Below are 27,191 nucleotides of genomic sequence, written 5' to 3' on the forward strand. Positions count from 1 at the left end.
CGTTAATTTCTCTCTCTCTCTCTCTCTCTCTCTCTCTCTCTCTCTCTCTGGTTGGAATTTAGTTAGACACGTTTGTATATATTTATTTCCTTGCAGATAATGTTAGAAAGTTAGGCTGTTGGTTGTACCGTCTTAATATTTTTGGCTCATGATTTTGCTGGACACAACAGGGTTGCTATGGGAGTGGAAGAAATTTTTGCTCAACTTGTTCGAAGTGCAGGAACGAAGAACGCCAATCTTCGTCATTAGGAAGGAGACTGCCTGCAGAAAGATACTCATCATTATCGTAAGAGCCCAACTACTGATGGACCCCTTTTTTTTTAATTTTTTAAAATTTATTTATTATTATTATTTTTTTGCCAGTTCTGATTTTTTTTTTTTTCACCATTACCAACATGCTCCCCCTCCCCCCTTTTTATCATCCAAATCTTTCCTCGTAGATTCTAAAATACTGTTTTTAGAATTAACTTTTCTGTCACTCGTTTCAAAATGGAATAGATTGCAATTTTCCTGTACAGTAAAAAAAGAACATATAATATAATGTAATATATATAAACGTACCACAGTCCAACTGAAACGCGATTATAAATCCTGACATGTTCTGCCTCTAGTTTACTTATCTTCTTTAAAATCTATACACTGCGCTCCCACCTATAAATTTGTTCACTCATACGTACATTTGCTTATGACATTGATATTAACACTTCCAAAATTTGCAGACTGCGTCATTTAGAAATATTGTGGACGAGACAAATGCTGCTTAATTATTCTAGAGATTAATAAAGAAATTATCGCAAGAAAGTGAGTGGAAATCAGTGATATCACTGGACGCCTTTATTTTATTTGTGCTTTTATGGTTAGTGTGTTTACACGACAACTGGAAAATGTAATACTTTACTTTATGTAAGGTTTCTGAGTAACTGTTGTCCAAAGTTATTCTTGCAGGAATAATGACCACCGATTCTCGCTCTCTTTCTTTCGTGACCGATTCTTAGACGTGACTCTTTAGATTTCTTTTGACGGGACTAATTATTATCTTTACTGGAGACCTTCACCCAGTAGAATGGCGTAGACCCTCATCCTCACCCATCGGCAAATAAGACATCCACGGAAGTTATTTATTTATATTTATATCTTACCGACTTACTCTCGGCTTGTGTATGTTGTTACTTTTCAATTTAGATTAACAAAACAAAGTAAAAAACATTTATAATTTTGGTCCTTCCGTCCTCCTCACCTCTCTCTCGATCTCACCCTATGTCTCTCTCTCATCGCATCTCTCAGTCCTCTCTCTCTCTCTCTCTCTCTCTCTCTCTCTCTCACAGTACCGAGACAAATAGCTTTCTCCCTTTCACTCTCCTTGGAGCGTGTGTGTATATGTATATAAGATCAAGTCGTCCTTTCTTTTTCGAAAGGAGTCCATTCAGACAGTTGCATGATTCGTGCTTGCTGACAGGGATTTCATCATCTTTAGAACCTGCAGCATTCTATGTTCTCTTTGACAGTATAAAGACTTTGTTGGGGATATAATGCATTTTCATATTGAGGGGCTTCACACTACTCGTTTTGTGGTCGTGCATTTGTAAAATTGACATTACGAACGAGCCGCTATTATATAATAATATATATATTATATTATATTATTATTATATAATTATATTATATATATATATATATATATCATATGTGTGTATATGCTAGATAGATTGATAGCTTGATACATAGATATGCTCTCAAGTAATTAAACCACACTGTTTTAGCATGTACGTCTATATTTGCCATCGTTTTAAATACGTCATGTAACCTGGATTGAGGTCACCTAAACAAAGCTACCTTACTGCAGTTGGTCACTCGTGATTGCCACTCGGGGTCCCTTTGTTCTTAGGTGCCTGCCTGGGAAGTTCTTGAGGGGACAGGGGAGGGGGGGGAGGGCGAGATGAAAATATTTATATTCAGAAATAAATGCCCAGATACGTAGAGGCGTTGCTGTGATGTTTTGGAATAGGTTCAGTATCGCTTAGCACTACTTAAAATAGAAGTTGCAGGTGTAGCGAGCTTTGTTTGTTTGTTAGTAAGTACACGTGCTACATACTGTACATGCTTTGGTCGCAGCAGCCTTTGACTTCACTGTGATACTGAAAGATATTGTGGTCATTCACGCTGCTGCTGCTGCTGCTACAGCTATTGTTGTTGTTGTTGTTGTTGTGGGTTCTGATTAAGGTGGCCCTATGCCAGCACGGGCCTTTGCCCCAAGAGCAGTCCGCAAGTGAATTGATGATAGATATACACAGAGAGAGAGAGAGAAGAGAGAGAGAGAGAGAGAGAGAGAGAGAGAGAGAGCTATGGTTAATGCGTAGTACAGTCAGTAGGCAGTTTGGAAGAAGTAAGAGTGAGGAAGAGGTTTGGGGGAGGGGGAGGGGAGGGGGGTAAAGGTTGCTTGCGAGCATTGATTATATGGTAGGAGTTGGCGCCGAGTGAGGGGAGGAAGAGGGGTAGCAATAGCAAGGAGAGAGGGAAGGAGACGATGGGTAGGACTGGTGGATGAGGGGACATTAGGCAGCTCTTGTTAGGTAGGCAAGGTACGCTGGGAGGGGTCTGTCTGTCTGTCTGAGGCTTATGTGGCCTGTGCTTCTGCTTGCTTGGTTGCTTGTTTTCCTCGCGTGTTAGACTCCCTGGCTCTGTTTTCGCGTATTCTCCTATGATGATAATACCTAGCGGACAGTACCAACCCGACCCACCTCACCCCCTCCCACCCTCACCCCACCCTTCTACCGGACTATGAAGGGGAAGGGGTAGATGAGGGAGGTTTGATCGGGCGTGGGAGGTTTGTCTGTCTTTCAGGTAAAGTAGCTGCCTGGCTGTACACAGTAGTAGATGGTACCGCGGAGCAGAGGGGCGAGACTGACTTATTTTTACTTAACTCTTTCACTTGCACTTCTTGCCTCTCTCTCTCTCTCTCTCTCTCTCTCCTCTCTCTCTCTCTCTCTCTCATCAAACCCATCGTTAATTGAACTTTGGTCATCCATTTTTCGGGCGATTTGAAGATTTGTCTGCGAATGTTTCGCTTTCCGTGAGAGAGAGAAAAAAAAAGGGGGTGCTGCGTTTTGGACCTTGGAGGTGGTGTTGGTGTAGGGGGAGTGAATGCTGCTAGCCTTCCTTCCTTCCTTCCTTCCCTCCTTCCTTCCTTCCTTCCTTCCTTCCTGGTTCCGTCCCGAATTCGTACCCGAAATGTTTCTCTCTTTCTCTCTCTCCCTGCCTCTCTTAGGCTCATATGGGACTAGTCGCGACGCGACGTCCCCCTCTTGTGCAACCAAGTCACCGTAGATAAGCGTTAGAGCGGGAGGAGTATTTTCAGCCATTTATAAAATTCTCTCTCTCTCTCGCTGTTTGTGTTTGTTGTGCGTGCGCGCTAGCTTACCTGTCGGAATGTCTACGTCTACGTCTACGTCGCTAACTTGTATATGCCTTTAGACGCATTCTTGCGTTCGAGATTCTTTTGCGAACTGCGTGCTCGCGTAATGGTAAGGACAGACCCCATTTGAGCGTGGGAGCAGAGGACCGTTGCCATGACTACGTACCCTCAGCTGATGATGATGGTTTTGCTCTCTCTCTCTCTCCCTCTCTCTCTCTCTCTCTTTCTCTCTCTCTCGGCCTATACCTTCTCTCAAATTTACTCAGAAATGAGAGAGAGAGAGAGAGAGAGAACCATAAATGAGGGGGCGCGCATCGTCTTTGCGACTCTCTCTCTCTCTCTCTCTCTCTCTCTCTCTCTCTCTCTCTCTCTCTCTCTCTCTCCCTCCCTCCGTATGCCTTTGTCTTGCAACCCCCCCCCCCCCCTCCCACTGGCCCAAGCAAAGGCGAAGGAGAGGGAAGGTTTTGGAGGCCAAGAAACGCAGGAATTGGGAACTAAACCTATACCATATTGCTCTCCTGAAGAGGCCAGTTTATCTCGAGACGGGCTTTGTTTTTTAATATATATTTGTTTTTTTTTTAATTGATCGGTGATAGATTGTTGATATCATTATCAGTATGACTATTGTCATTTTATGTTGTCGGTATTATGTTCATGAGAGTTAAATGGTACTATTTGGTGATGATATTTATAGTGCTGCATTTCTATAGTAGATTCTCATCAACCGTGCATCTGATGTCTAGGCCAGTCCCTTACGACGCTCCTGATTGGCTGTTGATAAGCCAATCACAGGGCTGGAAACTCTCAGGCTATCGAGAGAGTTCACATAGGTAGATGTATGTTCCACCTCTCCTGAGGGATACTTTTGAAAGACGTATCCTTCAGGAGAGGTAGAACATACGTCCTTCCTATGTGAACTCTCTAGAGAAAGACTGAGAGTTTCCAGCCTTGTGATTGGGTTATCAACAGCCAATCAGGAGCGTCGTAAGGGACTGGCGCCTAGACATCAGATGCACGGGTGATGTGAATCTACTATAGTATGCAGGACTTGAAGATCATCATTCACGCTTTTATAACCTGAGAAAACACGTTTATTTGGTCTATTTTCTGACGTCGCGGTGCTCTCTCTCTCTCTCTCTCTCTCTCTCTCTCTCTCTCTCTCTCTCTCTCTCTCTCTCTCTCGACTTACCCAGTTTACAATGAATTAAGGATTTTTCTGTGTCGTGTCAAGACCTCCAAAGTATCCCGTAAATTTTAAATAGTTACCTTGTTTTGTAAGTAATAATGCACTATGTTATTATTTTGCACATTTAAACCAATAATGTATTGACTCCACTATTTCTAAAACTTCATTCATTCATCGCTCATTGTCGAGCCACGACCTTTTCGTCATTCTATGTAATCCAAACCAAAAATGATTATTAAAGATGAGGATCTTAAGACTTGTCTCCTCCTACATTCAGTTCAGTGTGAAAGCTAAATCTTTTCAAAACTATAACATTGCAAATAAAGGTAAACGAGAAACAGAAATCTCAATATTATATGTAATATCTATCTATTCTATAACAATAAGATCCGAGTGGATCTCTCTTGTTTGTCCGCCCCGGGTGTGGGCGGAGTAGGTAGGGGATCGGGAGGTTAGGGAAGACGTGACAGGCAGCAGCGGGTTCCGGCGCAGGGTAGCGCACGCCATCAAGCTCGTACGTATAGTTTTCTTAGACAACAGTGAGCGATTTTTATGACATGTATAAATCCAATGTCATATGATGCTCATCATCGCCATCGTCACTAGAGTTATATATGAGCTTGATGGATGGTGTCCCCTATTTACCCCGCCCCCACCCAGGGCTGACAAACAGGTTTGCAGGAGGGTGGATGTGACATGTTTCCCCTGCCTTCCAGGTCCCCCTATCTACCCCAACCCACCTAGGGCGGACAAACAGGATTGCAGGAGGAGGGTGGATATGTCATGTCTCCACCACCCTTTCGATCATCAGAAAGATCCACTCTGATTTTATTATAGATAGATACATAGATACATTTTGATTAGGTTTCATGTGTTTCAATTTATCACGTAAGACCTCTGTATCCATCATTATTACATAGTTGTATATACACTTTCCAGTGAAACAAGCATTCATTAATCACACAGCATGCTTCCACTGTACAGAATGGCCGTAGGTAAATAGATATAAATTGCGGTTACAAGGATTAGGATGCCTCAAAGACTTGTCAGTCCATCCTAAGAGGAGACATCGTGTTCTCACTTGTCTGTAGGAGCAGGTTTTACTGTGCATTCACAGTGTCCTAAGGATTTTGTCTAGCTCTCTTTTAGACTCTTCCACACTGTTGCGGTTTACAACTTCTGGTGGAAGTTTATTCCACTTAGTGTCACATAATATCTTGTATGTGAAGAAGTTCCCACAGTGGGATGTGTCGTATCTCTTCAGTTCTAGTTTCCCTCCATTATTTCTTGTCTGGTTTTCGTTTAATGTAAATAGGTTACTGTCTACTTTTGTTGTTATGCCTTTCAGTATTTTGAATGTTTCTATTAGTTGTCCTCAGTACTTAGTATACCTCCCCATATTTAATAGAGAGAGAGAGAGAGAGAATCGTTAAGAAACTGGAGGAGGTGCGGTGTACTACTATGCACATCGAAACCGACGCCTGCTTGCAATTGCATTCATTTTGCAAAGGCTGCGTTTTCCATTGACGTATTGATCTCGCTTGTGTTTTATTCAACGCTTGCAATCACATGGGTGGCCGTCCGTCCGGTTATGGTCTTCAGTCGAATTTGGAACAAAAAAATAAAAATAAAAAGCTTAATTCGCGCGTTTCCTCTTGAACGGGTAAAAAAGGGGGAGAGGACGGGGTGCGGAGGCGGTGTGGGGGGGGGGGGGGGGGGGGGGGGGGGGGGGCAAAAGGGGGGGGGGGGGGGGGGGGTGGGGGGGGGGGGGGGGGCAAAAGTAAGAGGCTCTTTTCCCCTCAGTCGAAAACCGCCTTACCTCCTCGGTTCCCCTTCGGACGTGCGCAAGTTTCATAATGTCAGTGTTCATCGGGTGTAGCAGATGCCCATGTGCCATCTCCCTCCCCCTCCCCACCCCCCGCTCCCGCCCCCTCCCTTCCCTCCCTCCACTTATGCCATATCTCTGCTTGTACCTTTTTCTTCTTTCGCTTTTTTTCCCTCAGAGTTCGATTGCTCGCAAACGTCGCCTCTTTGTTGCTCGGGTTTTCCCTCGCTGAACTTGGAATTTGGTCCTGCCCAGATTCCCTCCTTATTTATTTATTATATCAAGTTGAAGGGCTTTGCTTTGTTCTCTCTCCGCCCCCCCGCCCCGCCCCCTACCCCTCCCTCCTCTCCCCTTTCCGGCAACTGAAAGTTCCTTTAGGGAAACGCAACGGAACTTTTCCTGGCGAGTTTGTGATTTTTTTGCTTTTGTTTTCCTTTATTGACTCCGGTGATCATCTGGCGTGTTGAGATTTTTTGTAGACCGGCGTATTTTGAGGAGTTGCGGCGCGAGTTGTGGTTAGCTCTCACTAACAAGGTATATATATATATATATATATATATATATATATATATATATATATATATATATATATATATATATGTGTGTGGTGTGTGTGTGTGTGTGTGTGTGTGTGTGTGTGTGTGTAATAACCTTAATGCCCTCTGAACTTCTTAAATTACACACGTATGCAATTTGTACTTAGCTCTCCAACAAGGTATATAATATATATATATGTGTGTGTGTGTGAGTTTGTGTAATAACCTCAATGCCCTCTTAACTTCTCAAATTACACTTTTATCAGGTAAAAAGTGACCAGTAGATACTACACACACACACACACGCACGCACACACACACACACACACACACACACACACACACACACACACACACACACACATATATATATATATATATATATATATATATATATATATATATATATATATATTATTATATGTATAGTATGTGTGTGTGGTCTGTGTTTGAGCATACGAGAGAGAGAAAAAAACCAAAAATGGGCTTATTATAATACATTATTTAAAAAGAAACACCTCTATTGAGTTATTATTAGCCATAAAAAAAAGAAGGTAGACTGCAGGCGGCTCTGTCCATTGTGTTTGTGGATTGGGTGAATGGAAACTGAGCCAGGGGAATTTGCTGTTGCACTTCTAACGGATACTACGGAGGGAGGGAGGGAGAGAAAGAGAGAGAGAGAAAGAAAAAATCGAGTGGTAGGTATGGCTGTTGACTGTAGGCATTTTATTGGTGATCTAATTGTTATTGCATTGGAGTAGTTGTGCGGGGGGGGAGGGGGGAAGCTCATCTGAAGACCAGGAAGGTGGATATTTTTTTTTTCTCTCTCTCTCTCTTTCACGGGAGGGGAAGGTTGCGGAGGAGAAAGGCGAGGCCAGGCAGGTGTCTGTAGTAATAGCAGTCGATCTGAGGGGCAATTGTGGGAAACGGCCAAAGAGGCCTCCTTCCTGCACGCAAGGTTAACACGGGGGTTAAATTCATATGTAAATATGCCATGTGCCAGAACGCACACTAGTGGTTTCCCTGCATTTTTTTTTCTTTTCTTTATTTTTTCCTTTCACTTGGGAGCAAGAGTCAGTTGTTTGGCTTTTTTTTTTCTTTACTTCTGCAGAAATACTTTGAGAGTGGCGTTACGTCTTTTGTTTAGTTAAAGCATCTTAAAATGCCGTTGTGCATTAAGCTTAGGATGTGTGTTGCAAAATGTTGACCACACCTAGTGATGAAAATACTTTTGAAGAAGAAACACGCTGACACATGTACTACTACGTGCTTTCATTTTATATATATATATATAGATATATATATATATATATATATATATATATATATATATATATTATAGAGAGAGAGAGAGAGAGAGATAGAGAGAGAGAGAGATAGCAACGTTTACTTTATTTTTAATTTGCATGATAACGTTACCTAACGTTATTTAAGATTCTGTGAACTTTGATAGTCAAAAGTCAGCAAAATAACAAGGCTGCTTGTTTTGCTTTGTCCTATTTCTATTGTGTGCCTCCCATTCCTCGCTATGAATGAAGCGCTCTCTTGACGATTTTAATTGTGATCACGTGGACGTGTGTGTATATTTTAGATGTATGTATGCAAAACGTTTTCACTTATATTCTAGTGAATATGATACATACAGTACAGCGTGTGCATATACTGTATGTAGGTACGTATAATATATATACGTATGTACTATGTATATATATATATATATATATATATATAGTATATATATATATATATACAAGAATGTATGTATATAAAAGTCGAAGTTGTTTGTATTCCCACCATTCTTTATTTTTTTTTTTTTTAAGCATAAGTATTGTTATTATTACAGCTATAATAATATTAGCGTCTCAGATCCAAGGCTGGTAGCAGAGAGCATTTTTAATTTATGTAGACTAATATAGTCTGTGTATATTTCTGTTTTTATTGATTTAAATCAATAAATCTTATTTACAAGCATCGTGACAATTATGTGTCACTTCCTCGTGCCAGCAGCAATCCATAAAAGGGACAACTCGAACCGAAGAGCAGAGAAATAGCTGTAAGAAACGACCCCGAAATAGCCATTGAGACGTTTCATCCATTCAGTCCTCTCGACGTTTGAGGCAGATTGCAGCACACGCTCTCCAAGCACCCACGCCCCAGTGTACACTGCTTGTATACACTGTAATACAGTTCCGCTCCCAGCAGCATCAGAATAACCGAGCGACAGCCGGCTTGAAACAGAAACAAAAAAGAAAGCGAGAAAAGATCCGGGGAGGTGGGCGTTGATAGTAACAGCAAGATGATGGTGGTGATGACCAATATTCTCTCGTGGAATGAGGAGCAGCGGAGTGCCATGGAGTGAATGTACCTACATGGAGGGAGGAGGCTGGTGTGTGTGTGTAAATCGTGTGGCTTTGCTGTGGACGTTCAATTCGATCGTCGACGTCAAATGTGGCATGAAGGAGATACGTCGACATGCTGGCTTCATGATAGCTTTGGCCACCAATAACGGCCGAGGCAATTGGTTACAGTCATGAGATGGGAGGGAGGAAGGTATGGATGGGCCGAAGAAGGAGTTTGTAATCTTTAATAAGTTTGTGGGGACGTCTGGCCGGTGTACGATGCTTTGCACCTGTTGAAGCACAAGGGAGGCCTGCTCTGCTGCTGCTGCTGCTGCTGCTGCTGCCTTGCACTCCCTCTCCCTTATGTAACAGATTTTGGCGGGATTATTCTGCCGCTCGCTTTTCTCTTTGCTCTTGAGCAGAATTTCGACTTCCAATGTTCCTTCCCGCATCGTGAGTCCTTCTGAGACCTCCCATTCCTTTAAAAGGAATCGAAAGATCCTAAAGCAGCGACGGTGTGGCCCTTTTGTCTCCTCTTTTTCTTTCGCTCCTTCGCGTAGCAGCAGCAGAGCTGCACCACACTGGTAAGAGGCGAGGGAAGTTTGGCAACAGGCTGGCCTGGCTGGGATGTCTGTGCCTTGTCTGGCGGTAGAGTCAAACTGCAAGTCGAGGTGCGCGACCTTGCCATGTTGCATTTTAACATCTGCGAACGTTGTTTGGCGTTAGCGAAGACCCCCTGCATCACTTTCGTGAACGATGGCACCGTAGCAGGGGCACTGTTTGTGGCGGGTGCCCTCAGAACTCCTTCTTTACTTGCTGTGCCCTCTCGAAAACCTCACCATAGAAACCCTATCGAATTAAAGGCGGCTCTACGGTAGATGTATGGGCCTCGTGTGTACCCGATACAAAACATACAAACCAGTAATCCTCACATTTGCACCCATTTTCGGGCCTGGCGACAATGACCAACAAAATCCTCGAGTGGGGATGTTGATGATTGTGAAATAAGACGTCTGCGTCAAAGTAGAGAATAAAGTCAAGCTAGAAACGTTTGACGGTGAGAGGCCATCACAACCCCGGGCGCGCGCCGCCTGGCTATCCTCCTCCATTGCAGAGTTGCAAGATGCATGAGGTTTCCGCTGATAGGCCTTCACTCAACTCTCATTAAGTTTATTGGGGAAGCAAAGGACGTTGTGCCGTTCCTTCAATTGTACCTTATTCATGTATGTTACGAGACAAGTTATATTGACAATGGGATAAATTAACGCTCCGTTTGAAATTGTTGCAAGTTGCATGAGGAGGTCCGATAAAGTGGAGTGGGAGGAGTAGCGATGGGGAGTGGGAGGAAGTGGAGGGGGGGGGGAGTCTTGGCCTGCAACATATATAGTTCGCTTAGGTCTTTCATGAGGTTCTTTCTTTGTCAAAGGAGAATGATTAACCCAATCGATATTGGCAGGGGGCTGCTGCTGTGTTTGTTTCTCGGGGAGGGTTTCTGCCCGACTTCGTCCGTAGCAGAAGATTTCAGAAGATATATCAGAAGACATCAGAAGACTGAAGGCTGAGTCAGAAAGGCTGTGGGAGGGCGGGAGAACAGCGAAGAAACGGCGCCAGTTGAAAGATCTTTTGCAGTGCAACAACATTTTCCGTATATTTATTTTTAAAGCTGCTGAGGACAAGGCCTGCTTTGGCTGCGAGGAAGGACATTCCTCGTTCCCCTCCCCCCTCCCCTTCCCCTTCCCCTTCCCCTACCCCCTCCTTATCTCCCTCTCTCCCTTCTTTTTTAGTACTTGTTTTCTTAAGACGTTCTCTACCCTCTCTTTCCCCTTATGTACTTGATGTCGACCAGTTGTCGCTGTTCCAACCACCTGGGAACAGAGATTTTTATTATTATTATTAATATTATTATTATTATCATTATTATTATTATTATTATTAATGCTCGACACCGTCTCTCCACTTAATACTCTTACTCGTACTTTACAGCCTTCCTCATTTCTCCCTTAACCTTCGCCTCCTCCTCCTCCTCCTCCTCCCACTCCCCCCACTCCTCCCTCCTTTACCAACCTCCATTCCCTGACTCATACTCCCCCTCCCCCAATATGCCTAAGAGGCCCCTTGCAGTAGGGACAGCAGCAGCAGCGGCAGCGGCAGTAGAGTCTCCCTCTGTTGAAGGTTGTGCTTTGTCTTCAGCCACTTATCCTGCGCCTTCCCCTTCATGGGTCCAAGCCAAGACGGTTCTCTCTCTCTCTCTCTCTCTCTCTCTCTCTCTCTCTCTCTCTCTCTCTCTCTTCCTCGTGTTCTGCTATTTTTAATCGAAGCTTTTTGAGCCTGTATTGTATTGTGACCTATGTTTATTTGCGGGTTTCTTCCGTTTGACCTCGAAAATGTTAATTTTTTTTTCTAACTACAAAATCATAGCCTTGATTTTTTTGTCCTTCATTCCCCCTCTCCATCATGAGTTAGTGGTCGCCATACAGGCATACGTCCTCTCTCTCTCTCTCTCTCTCTCTCTCTCTCTCTCTCTCTCTCTCTCTCTCTCTCTCTCTCTCATAGTCTCATAGTCCAGTATATATTTGCATTGAGTCTTCACAGTAGCATCTCCTTCCATCGCAACGAATGCGCACACGCTGTCTTGATCATGTTGTGGTACAGCATATGCGTCTAGCCGAGTCAGAAACAGTAAAGTGAAGAGTGCCACTTTCTTTCTCTCTGTGGCAGTAAGGGTGCCGGACGTGTTGCACAGGTTAAGACTAATTTCCATCTCCGTTATTGTATCGTGCTCATCATCATGATCGCCTCGTCTCATATATCTGTACTGAAGCTATAAAACTTGAGTGGCCTGTGCCTGTATTCTATACATTGTACTAGTTCATGTTCTCTTGCTGTATCCTAGTACGTGTTCGTGCGTTGATATGCCTCCGTAGGTCGCCTTGGACAGGTTGGCTGCCTCTTTTCATTGTCTGTCTGGTCCATAGTCTTATTAATTGAGTTTTATACATTTTATGTTATTTTTGTGTTTTTGTTCTTGTAAATTCGTCCCAGTCGGCTGACAAATATTTGGTAATCTATTTCGTGCGACTCTCTGGGTACACAAGGTACGGCTTGAGGAGAGAAAGAGAAGAGGAGAGAGAGAGAGAAACGGAGGAAGAGGACTAGGACAGAGAGAGAGAGAGAGAGAGAGAGAGAGAGAGAGAGAGAGAGAGAGAGAGAGGCCTGTGGCGGGTTAGCGAATGCTGCCAAAGACCCAGGCTGTCCTTATCATCAGCCCCTTCGTTCTCCTTATCGTCACGTTGGTTTTCCAACTCGCGTTATTGAGATGGGTAATCGTATAAAAATGTATTGGTTGAGGATTTGAAATGGAACGAGAGGATAAATCAGAGCCTATATTTCTGGTGTAGGTACGGAAAATCATTGTGTGTGTGTGTGTGTGTGTTTGTACTAGCCAATTTGAATTTGAATTTTTCCTCGTGAGAGGATAGTTTATTGGACATCCCCTCCCATCTTATGATGGTGTTGGACTGAAGTAGGAGAAGGTGTTTAGTCAGAAAGGGAGAGAGAGACAGGGGGAGGGGGAGGAATGGGGTAAAACAAACATTGATTGGTCTTCCTCATTTCAACATTTGCTCCGGTTGGGCTTACGTTGGTTGAAGATTGGGGGGGGGGGGGGGGGGAGAAGGCGAAAGGTGGCCGTTAAATAAGTTATTAAAAGGGAGAGGGGGGGGGGGGAAGTGGCGTTGGATGGGTGGGGTGGGGAGAAGGAGCGCGGATGGCACTGATGAATAAGAAGAAGAAGAAGAGGCAGGTGGAATATGTCTCTTATTCACCAGTAACGTTCTTCCGGTCGGGTTTAGAAAGCTTGAAAAAACGTTTTCATCCCTTCAGACCTTCCCCGTTCTGTTTATGTTAAACAAAATCAAGAACGTTTATATGTCAAGAGATATATATATATATATATATAATTATGAATGATGCGTAAACGAAGGCGCAATCTTCCTAGGAAGAATCTGCATGTCGACAAATTGAGTCGTATTTTTCTTTTTCTAGCAAAAAGATTCGTTATTGTTTAGGTGTCGAGAGCTGAGAGAGAGAGAGGATAGGAAGATCAAGAACAAGGTCAGGGATGGGCGGGCGGGTGGAGGTGTGTGTGTGTGTGTGTGTGCGTGTGCGTGCATGTGCATGCATGGTCCCAAAGTGCTTGCACACACGTTGCCTTGTAGCACTCACTCTTACTCTCGCTCTCTCTTGCTACGCTCATTCAGCTCGCAAGTTTATTCGGTTGCAGTGACGGGATTGTTTCATTCATGCCTCTCTCTCTCTCTCTCTCTCTCTCTCTCTCTCTCTCTCGTCTCTCATCCTGCTGCTCTGCTGCTGCATAGCGCTATTTCCTGCTTTATGCACGCATACATGTGCACCACTAAATGCACACTCGTTTCACATACACTTCTCTTTCTTTGCCATCCTTTTTTTTATTTTTTTTTTCCCCCTGAAGTTTGGTCTCTTTAGGTTCCTGAGTTACTATTGAGGTTTGTCGTCGCAAATTTAACCCTCAGTGAAGTGTTCTTGAAGGTAGATGGATGTTAGTAGTCTGTGGAAAATTAAATCTCCAAATTGGTGAATTCTGTTGCGATACACAGTGGTTGTGTGCCTCCTTTGGGGCTTTAGGGCAGTTGATAAAGCTACTTCATCAGAAATATCGTGTCTGTGTGTGTGTGCGTGTGTGTGTAATTTTTTTTTTTGCATTGATCCTCTCTTGTCTATGCATCTGTGTGTGAGAACACAGCACCCTCTCACTGCCAAACGCTTCTCTCTCTCTCTCTCTCTCTCTCTCTCCACTTTGCCCTGCAACCCTGGTTGAAGTGCAGGTTTGTGGGCGCGACAGACGTCCTGTCATTAGAGAAAAGTTTTTGTTTTTTTCCTTATCAATTTGATGTCCATTCAGTATTTCATAGACGTTTTTCATTTTTCGATGTCATTTGCTGACCGTTTATTTCTCTTTCCAGGTGAGTGTATTAGAATGCTTTGGCTGATACCTATCCTACCACGAGGACAGTAAGTACCTAAACCGTAGAATATTTTCGTCTTAGTTTTTTTAGAAGATATATGATGCTCGCACATTCCCATTTCTAAGTTAGCGACTGTCTTCCTTCCATAGATTAAGTGAAACCTATCGTAAGATTCCGGCATCCATATCCTTTACGAAAATCACGATGACGTCAGCGATGTCATGCTCGACAGTGACGTCAGCGGTTCTTAGAAAACGTCATCGATATCAGTGATGTCATATACGACAGTGCCGTTTATAAATGTGATGACGTCATCGATGTCGGTGATGTCACTTACGACAGTGGTGTCATTTTGAGTTTTAACCTTAGGCTTAGTAGTTAAAAGGCTTTTTCTTTAACGCGTCCTCCTCTCTCTCTCTCTCTCTCTCTCTCTCTCTCTCTCTCTCTCTCTCTCTCTCTCTCTTTTCTCTGTTTTTCTCGTGCATAAGCAGTGGATTAGGCTATTGTAAAGTGGAATCCTCCATGATACTTAGCGAATTTTTCTTTTGACATATGTCCCTTTCAGATAAGCTTAGACTTTGCTTAAGGTTCTTTGCAGCGTCCCTTCCGTTTGCATTCCTTTTACTGTACCTCTGTCCACATTCTCCCCCCCCCCCCCCCCCCCCCCCATCCATCTTTCTTTCCACCCTCTCCTAACATTGATTCATAGTGTCAGTTTCCCGTTCAGCGCTGGTTGACTTCATAGCTATACCATAGCATGGCATAGGGCCTGAATTCTATATTCATTTCTATTCCTTTGATATAAGAATAAGATTTTAAAGAGTGCAGATTCGTGGACGTCTGTTTTGATCGTATATCCGGCCATGCTGACATCTTTATTTTTATTAGTCGTAGAGAGAGAAAACAAAGAAAGCATTATTCCGATAAAACTTTTCACGAGGATTCCAGATATGCTCTCATTTTTCTTCTACGGCGAGAAATAGAGTTGATATTACGATTCAGACAATGCCAGGCGCCTAGCCGACATATGTAATATATTTGTGTGTGTGTGTATGTATGTATGGTGTGTCTATCTGTCTAGTGTAAATCCACGATGAGTGATCCATCGGGGATTCAGTAACCTCTCAGAAACTTATCAGCACCCTAAGGAAAGCTCTCAGTTTTCTAACATTTGTCAAATGAACGCACATATCGCTGTGGGGTTATACGTTGTAGACTCATTGTGTATATGTGTATGTATGTATATATTTATAGAATTTGTATGTATGAAAGCATTTGCCTGATGCCAGGGTAATGTTTGCACCTTGTCAGCGTGAGGGGTGACAAGTGTTATTTAAGTCATACATTCACCTGTGTGATCTTCACATCACACCATCCATCATGGTTCAGGAATTGAGTGTGTGTGTGTGTGTGTGTATGTGTGTTTCTTTTATATGTATATATATACATGTATATGTATGAAGTAGGATGGTGTTTGATGGGTTTTATTCATCCCATCGTCTTCCCCATTACCCTGCCGGAATGAGGTGCATTGATGTCAGGCAGATTTCGTGGGCCTGAATTGATAGGGGGGTGTGGGGGGAAGGGGGTGGGGGGGGGGGGGGGGGGGGGGGGGGGGGGGGGGGGGGGAATGGCAGGTTTTTACTCTTCTTCTGTATGGTGTAGTCTGAGGAAATTTTGTCATCGACGCTTCATATTGACATTATTTTTACTATTTATTTTAGTTCTTTCATTTTCATGGGTGTATGATTTCCACAAAATGTTTTCTCTTTTTCGAACACAACAGAAGGTCTTAGCAGGGGCGTACTTCAACCAATAAAGGAACCTCTGTCTGTTACTGGAATTTTCCTCTGCTATTGTGGAATAGAACCATGGGGTCGCATGTTACCAGTGATGTTTCCTCTTCAGTTTGAATAAAGACGGGAAAAGGCTCTTATAATATCAGTGTTGTTACCTGGAATATGTTCCACGAAAGAAACTCACTAGCAGTAGATTTCAAAAGGGGAAGCATTTTCATTATATGTATACTAGATGGAGGAAGATACCAATGGAATTCAGATTTAGCAAATGTTGGATAATGGTGATCAAAAGTATTTATAAAAGCTTGCTTCAGAAATACTCGCATATCGTCAGCATGTGGAATAAAGCAGATGAACTTCCGAATGATTTTTTTTGAACGCAACTTATCAAGACAGCAAGCAGGTCATCATAAGTGTTCTCCCCATAAAGGCGAAGTCTGCTGCAGAAAGTTGTTCAAGACTGAAAGGCGTTCTGGGGATGTCAGCGGTCTTACATAATATTATTATTCATTTATTCGCGTCCGATACTCTGTGGTACACTTAACGAAATGAGTAGATTCTAATTCCCACGAGCGACCACGCACACTATCCTGTTTGCTCTTGATGACTCGCACACAAGCGCCTCAGTAGCGTGGTCGGTATGGTATTGGTCTGCCATATCGGTGGCCGCGAGTTCGATTCGCGGGCATTCCACTGAGGGGGTTAGAGATGTGTATTTCTGGTGATAGAAGTCCACTCTCGACGTGGTTCGGAAGTCACGTCAAGCCGTTGGTCCCGTTGCTGAATAGCCACTGGCTCCATGCAACGTAAAAACAACATACAAACAAACACATTTCCCCATCTCTTTTTAAAACACTGCATATATATATGATTTTGTGTGTGTTAAATATATTGTATGTCAATATATTTAACAAGGAGTCACTGATCCTTTTGAACCGGGGATTGCTATAATTGCTATAGTAGATTTACATCAGCTTTGCATCTGATGTTTAGGCCTGTCCCTTACGACTCTCCTGATTGGCTCTTGATAAGCCAATCACTGGGCTGGAAACTCACGGTCCCTCTCGAGAGTTCACATAGGCAAGATGTATGTCCCACCCCTCCTGAGAAATCCGTCCTTCAAAAGTATCCCTCAGGAGGGGTGGAACATACATCCTGCCTATGTGAACTCTCAAGAGAGACTGCCAGTTTCCAGCCCCGTGATTGGGTATTCCTGAACAGCAACTTCATGACTCACAGTTTGCTCTGGGTAGAAGGGACAGATTCTAATATCCTGATATATTATTTCACTTTCGATGAAATAAACTTAATGAGACCAATCTTTGAAATAACTACTTGAGAAATATTCATAATTAGAGTCTTCTCTCTCTCTCTCTCTCTCTCTCTCTCTCCTCCTCCTCCTCCTCTCCTCCTCCTCCTCCTCCTCCTCCTCCTCCCCCCCCATCCTCCGTACACGTTGACATCTCATTAAACCATCTCAAAAATATTCTGTACAGAGACGTTTCTAAAGTAGAAGTAGGGTGTGTGCCGTCAAGTACACCTCATTCGGCAATGTAGCCCTTAACTTAAGGTTCTTTGCCAGCGTCCCTTCGCCCCTAGCTGGCAACTACTTTCGTTCCTTTTTCCTGTACCTCCATTATATTCTCCTTTCTTTCACTTTACTGTCCGCCCTCTCCAAACAATTGTCAGTGCACCTCAAAGGTTCTTTGCAGGGTCCCTTCGGCCCCTAGCTGCAACTACTTTCGTTCCTTTTCCTGTACCTCCATTCATATTCTCTTTCTTTCATCTTACTGTCCGCCCTCTCCTAACAATTGTTTAAAAGTGCAACTGCTTTGAGGTTTTCTTCCTGTCACACCTTTCAAACCTTTTACTGTCAATTTCCGTTTCAGCGCTGAATGGCCTTAGTTGCCCCAGTGCTTGGCATAATGCCAAAAAAAAATATATAAAATCAAACTCACAATTCAGTTCCATAGATAACTCCATGTGCAGCGACGGTTAACTCATCTCGTTAACTGGCAAAGGCCAACTGACTCTGTCGATACAATTTATTGTTGTGGTTTTCCGGTAATGCATCCTATAGGTCTACCAGAGTCAGGACCCTGACCAGAGCACAATCCGAATGGAACTGACGGAAGTAATACTCTTTTCGGTATCGTCAGTGATCCGTGTTGTAGAAGTCCGGGGCAGGTCTGATTAACATTTGCGGCGCTGCAAATAAGGTTTTCATCACATTTCACATTTACTAAAGGGCCGTTCTGGCACAAGACCTTTCTGATTTAAGAATTTATTTCAGTCTCGCAACTCTTATTGGTGCAGTGGTCCACTAAACGACAGACTCGTCTTTAAGAAAAATCGTCTATCTTATTAAATCTGTACTTAGTGTACAAAAAGAAAAGTAGGGAGATGATCTTCTTCCAAAGCCTTCCAACAGCATATATTAAATTTTCAGTGTATTTTACTTCAATTTTATTTCTCTCTCACGCAGTACAAACGCAAATTGTGTGTCCAGAAAGCCTCCTCCGATCCTAAAACTAACATGTGTTGATGAGCTGTTTAAAACAGTAAGCTGCCAATAGCATGAAGTTTCGGTTTTCATTATCTTTCACAAGATAGCAGTCCAAAATGTAATATATTCTTGGGTATCAGAACATGCCGGTTGACGCCACAAATCTTTCGGTGTTACGAACGTAGTCGAGCCCATAGTCATTTCAGTGTCAGAGACATTCCTGTGTCTGGGTGTTTTACTTGTTATATGACTATGACTCGTCAGTTCAAAGAGCTTGGTCGCTATGGTGTTGGCCCGCCACCTCGGTGGCCGCGAGTTCGATTATCGGACAATCCGTTGAGGGGTTAGAGATGTGTATTTCTGGTGATAGAACTTCACTTTCGACGTGGTTCGGAAGTCACGTCAAGCCGTTGATCCCGTTGCTGAATAACCACTGGATCCATGCAACGTAAAAACACCATACAAACAAACAAACAAACAAAAACAAAACAAAACCCGAAAGCCAGGTGTTGCCATTGACCCCTGGAATTGCTGACGATACAAACCTCACTTAAGTAATCATCCACAAACCAATCCCCATCTTTAAATTCCAAGTGTTACGCAAACCATTTAGGAATTATTGATGATAATTCCAGAAGCGTCTCTCGAGGGAGTGGAATTCTAAATAAGCTTTGTCTAGGGACAGTTAGGGATGTCATCGGTGTCAACCGTAGGTGCCAGGGTGACATGCAGCGTGTCTGTCGTGCAAGTATCCAGCAAATCAAGCTTTGAAAGGGATAGCTATACGCACGGATCACTCAACGAACACAATGTGGAGCGGTGACCTCATCAGTGGGCACTGCCACCCAAAGTCTAACCTTTTCTGAGCGTTATCAGTCCAGGATGTCTTTTCAGTGTGGTACCCTAAGTCATGCTCTTCAGAATTTTTTTTATATATACCTTGTTATTACTTTATATATACTACAATATTAGGGTATTTTGGTCACTAAAAGGAGAAGTATATGATGGAAGAAGTTAGAATGACCTTCTAAATCAATAGCCTCCTCAGGAGGACTTGAAGTGATAATGATACGTCTGATCTGCAGGTTGCATAGAGGCACCTGGGTCGCTTTTAAATTCGTTGATGCGTGAGATGTTGACTCCTCGTGTATTACAATCTGCATAACTGAAGGCGTTATAAGAAATCGATATTTTAATTGTACACTAAATTTATACTCATGTATAAAAGTTCGCGTAAGTTGAAGTCTTGTATGTCAAAACCTACTAGACGTTGACTTTGCAACGTAGGGGTCGAAGATCGAGACCCAACCAAGCCACGACCACCACCAGTGCAACCTGGCGTAAAACTGGTAAGTTTTAGTCTTGGTGCATCAAACAAGAGAGAGAGGAGAAGAGAAGAGTATAGGCCATCCCACTTCAGTCTGCAGAACCTGAGACTCCGGTGTGTATGCCCAGCAAGCATGAGACAGCACAAAGATAATTGGTGATCGTACATGTCCTTAAAAATATTCAGGTATAGTGATCATACTTTATACATATACTCGGGTTGTAAAGAATCTTAGTGAATCAAAGGACACCTGTAGATTCAAGAATACTCTCTGTTCACTTCCGCACTCCTTCTGATCATGAGAAATGGTATATTTTCTTTCTCATATATTATTTTTTATTTATTTATTTCTTTATTTTTTTGCGCCAAGGAAGAAGACTTATCTTAAGAAAAAAGCTGGAAGAATATTGCAGTCATGATGAAACGAGTTTGGGACGTGCTTGCAAAACTTGGTTAGAGAATTATTGTCTTATTTCTAATATTTTTCTATGGGGGACAGTTCCTAACTACTATTCTCTCTCTCTCTCTCTCTCTCTCTCTCTCTCTGGGGTATGCATAAGAGTAAGTGTTTAAAACTCGTGTACCAGAAATGAACAAACTTTGAACATGGCGACCCTGGGAGGAGTTCGAAAATGGAAAAACATTTTATAAGGAGTCATGTGCAACGTTTCTCTCTCTCTCTCTCTCTCTCTCTCTCTCTCTCTCTCTCTCTCTCTCTCTCTCTCTCACCGTTGCCATTTACTTGGAAGGGCGATGTAAGATGAGATTTAGAGAAGATATAATCGGCTGCTATAAGGAGGAACGTTTCCGAAGTATCCCCGTGGAAGCGCGAAAGAAGCGAACGTTCTGCAAGGATCCCTGAGAAACGTTTTTCACGAACGCCGGACGGAGGGGGAGGGGGAGGGGGCCCGGGTGAGGAGGAGGAGGAGGGGGAAGAGGAGGAGGAGGAGGAGGAGGAGGAGGAGGAGGCGGCGCAAGAGCAAGAGCATCGAGCGATTCCAAGGAAATGTTGGTCAAGGACACCTAAGAAAGGTTCCCCGTTGGAGGTTAAGGAAGTGCGACTCTTTTATTACCCACACACGCTCCTCGCGCTCTCTGGTGTTTTGCTTGGCCTCTGCTTGTTGTTTATTTGTTTGTTTGTTTGCGGAAGAACTCTGATATTGCGGTTTGTGCGTGAATTTCTTATTGCTAGGGTCTTCCTCAGCTCCCTCTGGGGATTTCATGAGGGCATGCAAGTACCCAGTTTCGTATCAGTTTTGGTTCAAGTCGGCGATTCCAGTCATTCAGCTGTTCTCTTCTCACTTTCAGGCTGACCTTTGCAGGAAAGTTCACCGCAGGTTAAGGGCCCTTTTGTCCCGGCCTCCATCATGTTCACTTTGTATTGTGAAGTATAGTAGCAGCCGGATTCTTCATCAAAGTGCGACGTGGGATGATTTTTGTTGCTTCGAATATCCGCTTCAGAATTGGAAACGAAGTCAAGTATATCTTAGTCGAACCAGACCACTGAGCTGATGAACAGCTCTCCTAGGGCTCCTGGCCCGAAGGATTAGATTTTGATTAACGTGGCTAGGAACCAGTCGGCTACTGAGCAATGGGACCTACAGCATTTTGTGGGATTCGAACCACATTATATCGAGAAATGTATTTCTAATCACCAGACTTACCGGCAGCTGGGAGCGAACTCGGGCTACCAGATTGGTAAGCGAGTACGCAACTGACTTGACTTACGACGCTCCTGATTGGCTGTTGATAAGCCAATCACAGGGCTGGAAAAACTCTCAAGTCTCTCTTTAGAGAGGCAGGATGTATGCTCGACCTCTCCTGAGAGATACGTCTTTCAAAAGCATCCCCCAGGAGAGGTGGAATACATCCTGCTCATGTGAACTCTCTCGAGAGTTTCCAGCCCTGTGACTGGCTTATCAACAGCCAATCAGGAGCGTCGTAAGGGACTGGCCTAGACGTCAAATGCACGGGTGATGTAAATCTACTAGTTTCATGGAAATAGGCATTGAAAGGAGTGCAAGTGCGGTGGAGACATAATATATGTATATATATATATCTATATATGATATGTATATATATATATATATCTATATATATATATATATATATATATATATATATATAATTTTCTCGAGAAAGGCAGGTTTTGTAGGATTCATCAATTCGTCAATGAACAGTATCATGATACATGTATTTCACTTGTAAATACTTTTTTTATCCTAGATAGTATCTTCCCTTAACTGTATTTGTTGCATTTGCTTTCTCTAATGTTTTTAGTAGTGGTATGTCGTCGTTTACTAATATTTAAAGGGGTCAGGGGGTAAAAGTGAGAGAGAGAGAATTTCATATTTAATGGCGTTTTTCAGCACAAAAAAATACGTCCGGCTTAAATAAAGGCAACACGGAAACACGCTGAGATCATCGTCGCCTGTTGCTGGTCTTGTAAGATGGTTTGCGGGAGAGAAAGAGCGTTGTTTATATTGAATGAATAGCAGTCGAAGTCTCATTTAAGTCTCTGCTTTGTGTGTACCCCTACATGAGCCAGTTCTGTTGAAGGTCAGTGAACCGGAGTGGCGTTCTTTTTGGACGGCCCTGTTTCTGAGGCCCATGGCGACCAAATTCGGTGCATATTTCAGCATACTCGGGACCACTTCCGCCCGTTATGCTCATCGCTTGAATATATTCATCGTCACATCATGCTAGAAACGCCTCGGTCCCGTTCGTCTTTGGTGGCCTGTTAGTCAGTAGATTTTGACTGGTTTTTGTCCGTCTCGTCTCGGTTCTTTAAAAAAGAAAGAAAAAAAAAACAATAACCTCCAAAAAAAGACGTCCCGAAGTCTTCATCGATTTTGGCGTTGCTCTTTGTGGTAGCGACTATGGCGTCGAATCACGGTAGTGGCTAAGCTACGTTTGGTATCTATATTGTATCTTGGGTTTATCTGTTTCAGCTTCTAGAGTAAGTCTGCATCCTTTACTCCGATGAATCTTTTATCAGTTCTTCGGTATGTTTTCGTCTGCAGCAACCACAGTGCTATTCTGTCGTGAACTTTTCCTGGTATGTATATGTGTGGTAGATCTCCATTTCTTGCTTCTGTGACAGTTCTTATCTGCTACTATTTTAGATAACCTTGAGTAACTAATTGGACAGCTTATTTGAAAACATTGATGCTCCTCCAATAGTGTCTAATACCTAACTCCTGTCGTACATGGTTGGTGTGATAGCAGGCATCATTTTATTGACACTCGTATGTACTTTAATTGAGAAGAAGAGCTCATGAACCTGAAGAAATTTGTCTCCTTCTGTCACCTCTGTCATTCCATCAATGGCAGAGCGTCGGAAGATATGCATCCAGAAAAGAAAAAAATATCCCTTTCCCTTAGTTCGCGTCTGCATCTACTATTACCGAGATAAGAAATAATCTTGTGATTGTCGAGAAGCGATATCGTGTCCTTATCGGCTGAAAGATGGACGTGAACGTATCTATGGGCCTTTTATGGTACAATATTATTTACCTGAAGGTTTCAGCTTGAGACTATAAAAGGTATCAGTGTCCCCCGAAGACAGGTTGTAATCTGTTATCTCGTTCATTGAATGTGACACAAATCATCGTAGTTCTCTCTCTCTCTCTCTCTCTTCTCTCTCTCTCTCTCTCTCTCTCTCTCTCATAAATATCAGATGTTAATGATTTTTGTGTAGGTTGTTTGTGAGCCGGTGAAGAGAGATGAAAGTCGTGGACTAAATTCTGTAAGCAAAATTGCAGATGCAAAAACACTTGTAGAGAAAACATTTGATCAGAAACGTAACCGCTGAGGGGAAATTTATACGAGCCTTTGTTGTCCTGGGAAGAATTATGACTCGGAGACCATAACTTTATGTTCGTTTTTTAAGGAAGTAAAATGCGAATGGTTGCTCCTTTTTTGCGACGCGCTTTTGCTCCGAATTCTGTGAGATTTATTTGCGTTATTTTCTTGTTGCTGGGGATGAAGGATGATTTCGCCACATGTGAGGATTGTGGTTTGAGTTGGCGAGATTCCTTGGCGAAAAGTGTGGTGGTTTTTTTCTTCGAAGTCGTATTTCACCTTCTACTTTTTCTATATTTTTTGTACTGGGCGATTTTTTTAATAATAAGGACATATCCCAATAAGTCCCATGTTAATCAACGAAGCTTTCTGTGAACGTATTCGTCCTCGCCATGGTTTGGTATGTGTTTGGAAGGCTGTGAATTACAGTACCACAGAAGTATATTGAACATCAATTCTATGAAGGATGTTTAAACCCATTTTCATCTTTTAAAGCAGTTTTTTTTTTGTGGAATGTGAATGCGTTCATTTTTAAAGCTGACCATAATTATTCTATATAAATCGATCCGTGTTACTAACGAAGTTCCAGTGATTGCCATAGGGTAAGTGAGAAATTCCCAAGGCTCCCAGTTGGAACAAGTCCGCTTTTTTCGTAGAAGCCGTGGGTAGGGGCCTGAGAAGTTTCCCGACTGACCTCTGGAGTGAAAAGAAACGTCTCCATGATTCTATGAGAGATAGTGGTGCCATTTTGCTGGAGCATGAAAGGGAATCAAATATGAATCGAGTTTTCATGACTGATTTAAAGGAATGATGTGAAGTTACGTTTACGTGCAGAAGCGAACTTAAGTCACTTCAAGTCTAATTTCTCCGTTGAATGCCTTTTACTGTCTTGTAAGTGTAGAGGATTTGATTTAGAATGAGTACTAAGTTGGCGAGATGGGATTATTGACATGACTTTAATTACGCGAAATTTAGGCTGTCAAGCCAACCACAGGGACACTTTCGTCTTCCTACAGTGCACCGCGTGAGGTGAACTGATGACACCATGCCTCTATAAGGGTACGATTTTTCCCGCGGAATTTGATCACAATAATTTGACCAAGAAGTGCATTGAAAGATTGGAATTGAAAGACTGCATTGTTGACCTAGAAACCAATGGGTCATTGTTTCTTTGTTGACATTGTAGTTGATAGAGGCGGAAGATTTGTGGACAGGAGTTGATCGATTGAGTAACGATACAAGTGGCAAGCGAGCCAACTTGAATAGTATTCAAGAATGGGGGGGGAGGGGGGGGGGAGGGGATTCGTTAGAATTGAATTAGCACTGGATTTACTTGAGAGGAGGAGTACTTCGTTGACACAAAAATGGTAGTTAGAGCTTTTATTAAAAGCAATGGTTAAGGAGATTTACATTGGCTGACAAAATCATGTGAGAGGTTACCCTCACTGGCAGAGATATGACATGAAGAAGTGTCCTTTATTTAGTAGAAGGGTCTGTGGATAACCACTATTGAAAGTGGTTACTGTTAATGATATGTAATGGATTCATATTTCTCTAAGTTTGCCGTGATAATACTGAGGAGACACACGTGCTAGTTGGAAATTAACTCGCGTGGCATAGCAGTGGGGAAATGGAAAGTTTGTTATTATTATTATTTATTATTATTATTATTATTATTATTATTATTATTATTATTAGTACTATACTACTTTTAGGCCTTTCTGACGAATGGGGCAATTCTGGGTACATCTTTTAAAGTAGCACACAGCACAGCTTTACTACCGTCTCAGCACAGAGAGAGAGAGAGAGAGAGAGAGAGAGAGAGAGAGAGAGAGAGAGAGAGAGAGAGAGAGGGTACTTGTGTGCTTTGTGTATTCTATTGATATCATTTTGAGAAATATATATATATATATATATATTATATATATATTATAAGTATATATATATATATATATACATATATATATATATATATATATATATATATATATATAATTATACACATATATATATATATATATACACATATATAAATACATATATATATCTATATATATATATATATATATATATATATTATATATTTTTATATTATACACACACACACACACACACACACACACACACACACACACATATATATTATATATATATATATATATATATATATATATATATATATATGTATATATATGTGGTGATGACGAGGAGAGAATGAAGAGGACTCGGAAGAAACCTGTTACGAGGAAGAAGATCGAGAGGAAGAGACCGAGAATGAGATGGCGAGATAAAGAGAAGGAAGAAGATATGGAGAGAAAAGAGGTTTGGTGGAGGATATGATGCCTTTGATAGAACGAAGGCAGTGGAGGAAGAGGAGGAGGAGGAGGAGGAGGAGAAGGTGCATCAGGCAACCGACCCCTCAATGTAGGGATAACGGTGGAAAAAAAGAAGTTAAAAATATATATAGACACCCTTAGTAACAATAATATATAACTCATTAATAATTTTGCTAGCACTCAGGGGGAGAATATTTAAACGACCATTTCTTACGAACCTTAAGATATCTATGATAAGGGAGGAAAAGGGTTATGGGCTAGCAAAGGAGTTGGAGGAAGGGGTAAGTTGGGGGTGACCTCAGGCTTGGCTTGTAGCGTGTTTTTTTTTTACTATTATTATTTTTTCTTTTTCTTTTTAGCTGTGTTCCTTTTTGCTAGTCTTAGTTAAGCGAAGCGAAGGGATGAGGCTGTGGCGATGGTGCTGTCACAGTTGTTGATGAAGAGTCTCTCTCTCTCTCTCTCTCTCTCTCTCTCTCTTCTCTCTCGTCTCTCTCTTCGACTCGTCGAAGAACGAAGAAGTTGTTTGCAACGGCGTGTCATATTTATAGGTGTCATTGTCATCCTTCCAATCACCACCAGCATCAAAAGCTACTCTAGGAGAGAGAGAGAGAGAGAGAGAGAGAGAGAGAGAGAGAGAGAGAGAGAGAGAGTCCTTGATTGGCTTACTCGGGTGATATGCTCCATTACGTCACAAGAGCCTATGGAATTTTATAGGGTCGGCGACGGGCAGAGCCACGTGAGCGAAAGAGAGAGAGAGATCGTACTATGGTGTGTTGCAGTGAACTAGGCTATTTGAGGGAGGGAGGGAGAGGATAAAAAAGGGGAACCCGAGGGAGGGAGGGAGCAGAGAGGGAGAGAGAGGCATTGGAGACTATATAGATGCAGACACTAACAAGCCCCATTGGCCGTGGAAAATAGTTGTGTGTGGCTATCAGAATTCCGAGGATCACAATCGGCTATGCATTTTGGGTGGGACGGACGGACCCAAAGGGGGGGGGGGGCGGGCTGTGGGGGAGGAGTCCTCAAGTATAGGCCGTCATTCTGTCACTATTGGTACTCGATTCATGTCATTAATTGTGGAAATGTAGTGGGTGAATACGTAGTGGTACTAGAGAAGT

At 42.6% G+C, this 27,191-nt stretch overlaps 1 protein-coding gene across 9 annotated transcripts in view; it reads left to right on the forward strand.

Moving 5' to 3' along the window:
* The window catches only part of LOC135219989 (zinc finger protein 865-like), a 467,680-nt gene that overhangs the window by 411,594 nt on the left and 28,895 nt on the right, over positions 1–27,191 (forward strand). The window contains exon 1 of one of the 9 annotated variants that reach the window (XM_064257262.1): positions 14,299–14,347. The exons of the other annotated variants lie outside the window; for them this stretch is intronic. The gene's annotated coding sequence lies outside the window, so the exon portion shown is untranslated. Of the gene's footprint in view, positions 1–14,298; positions 14,348–27,191 lie in introns of those variants that run through there. 9 annotated transcript variants of the gene reach the window in all.

This window comes from Macrobrachium nipponense, chromosome 1 (assembly GCF_015104395.2).
Source record: "Macrobrachium nipponense isolate FS-2020 chromosome 1, ASM1510439v2, whole genome shotgun sequence".
NCBI classification, from domain to species: Eukaryota; Metazoa; Arthropoda; class Malacostraca; order Decapoda; family Palaemonidae; genus Macrobrachium; species Macrobrachium nipponense.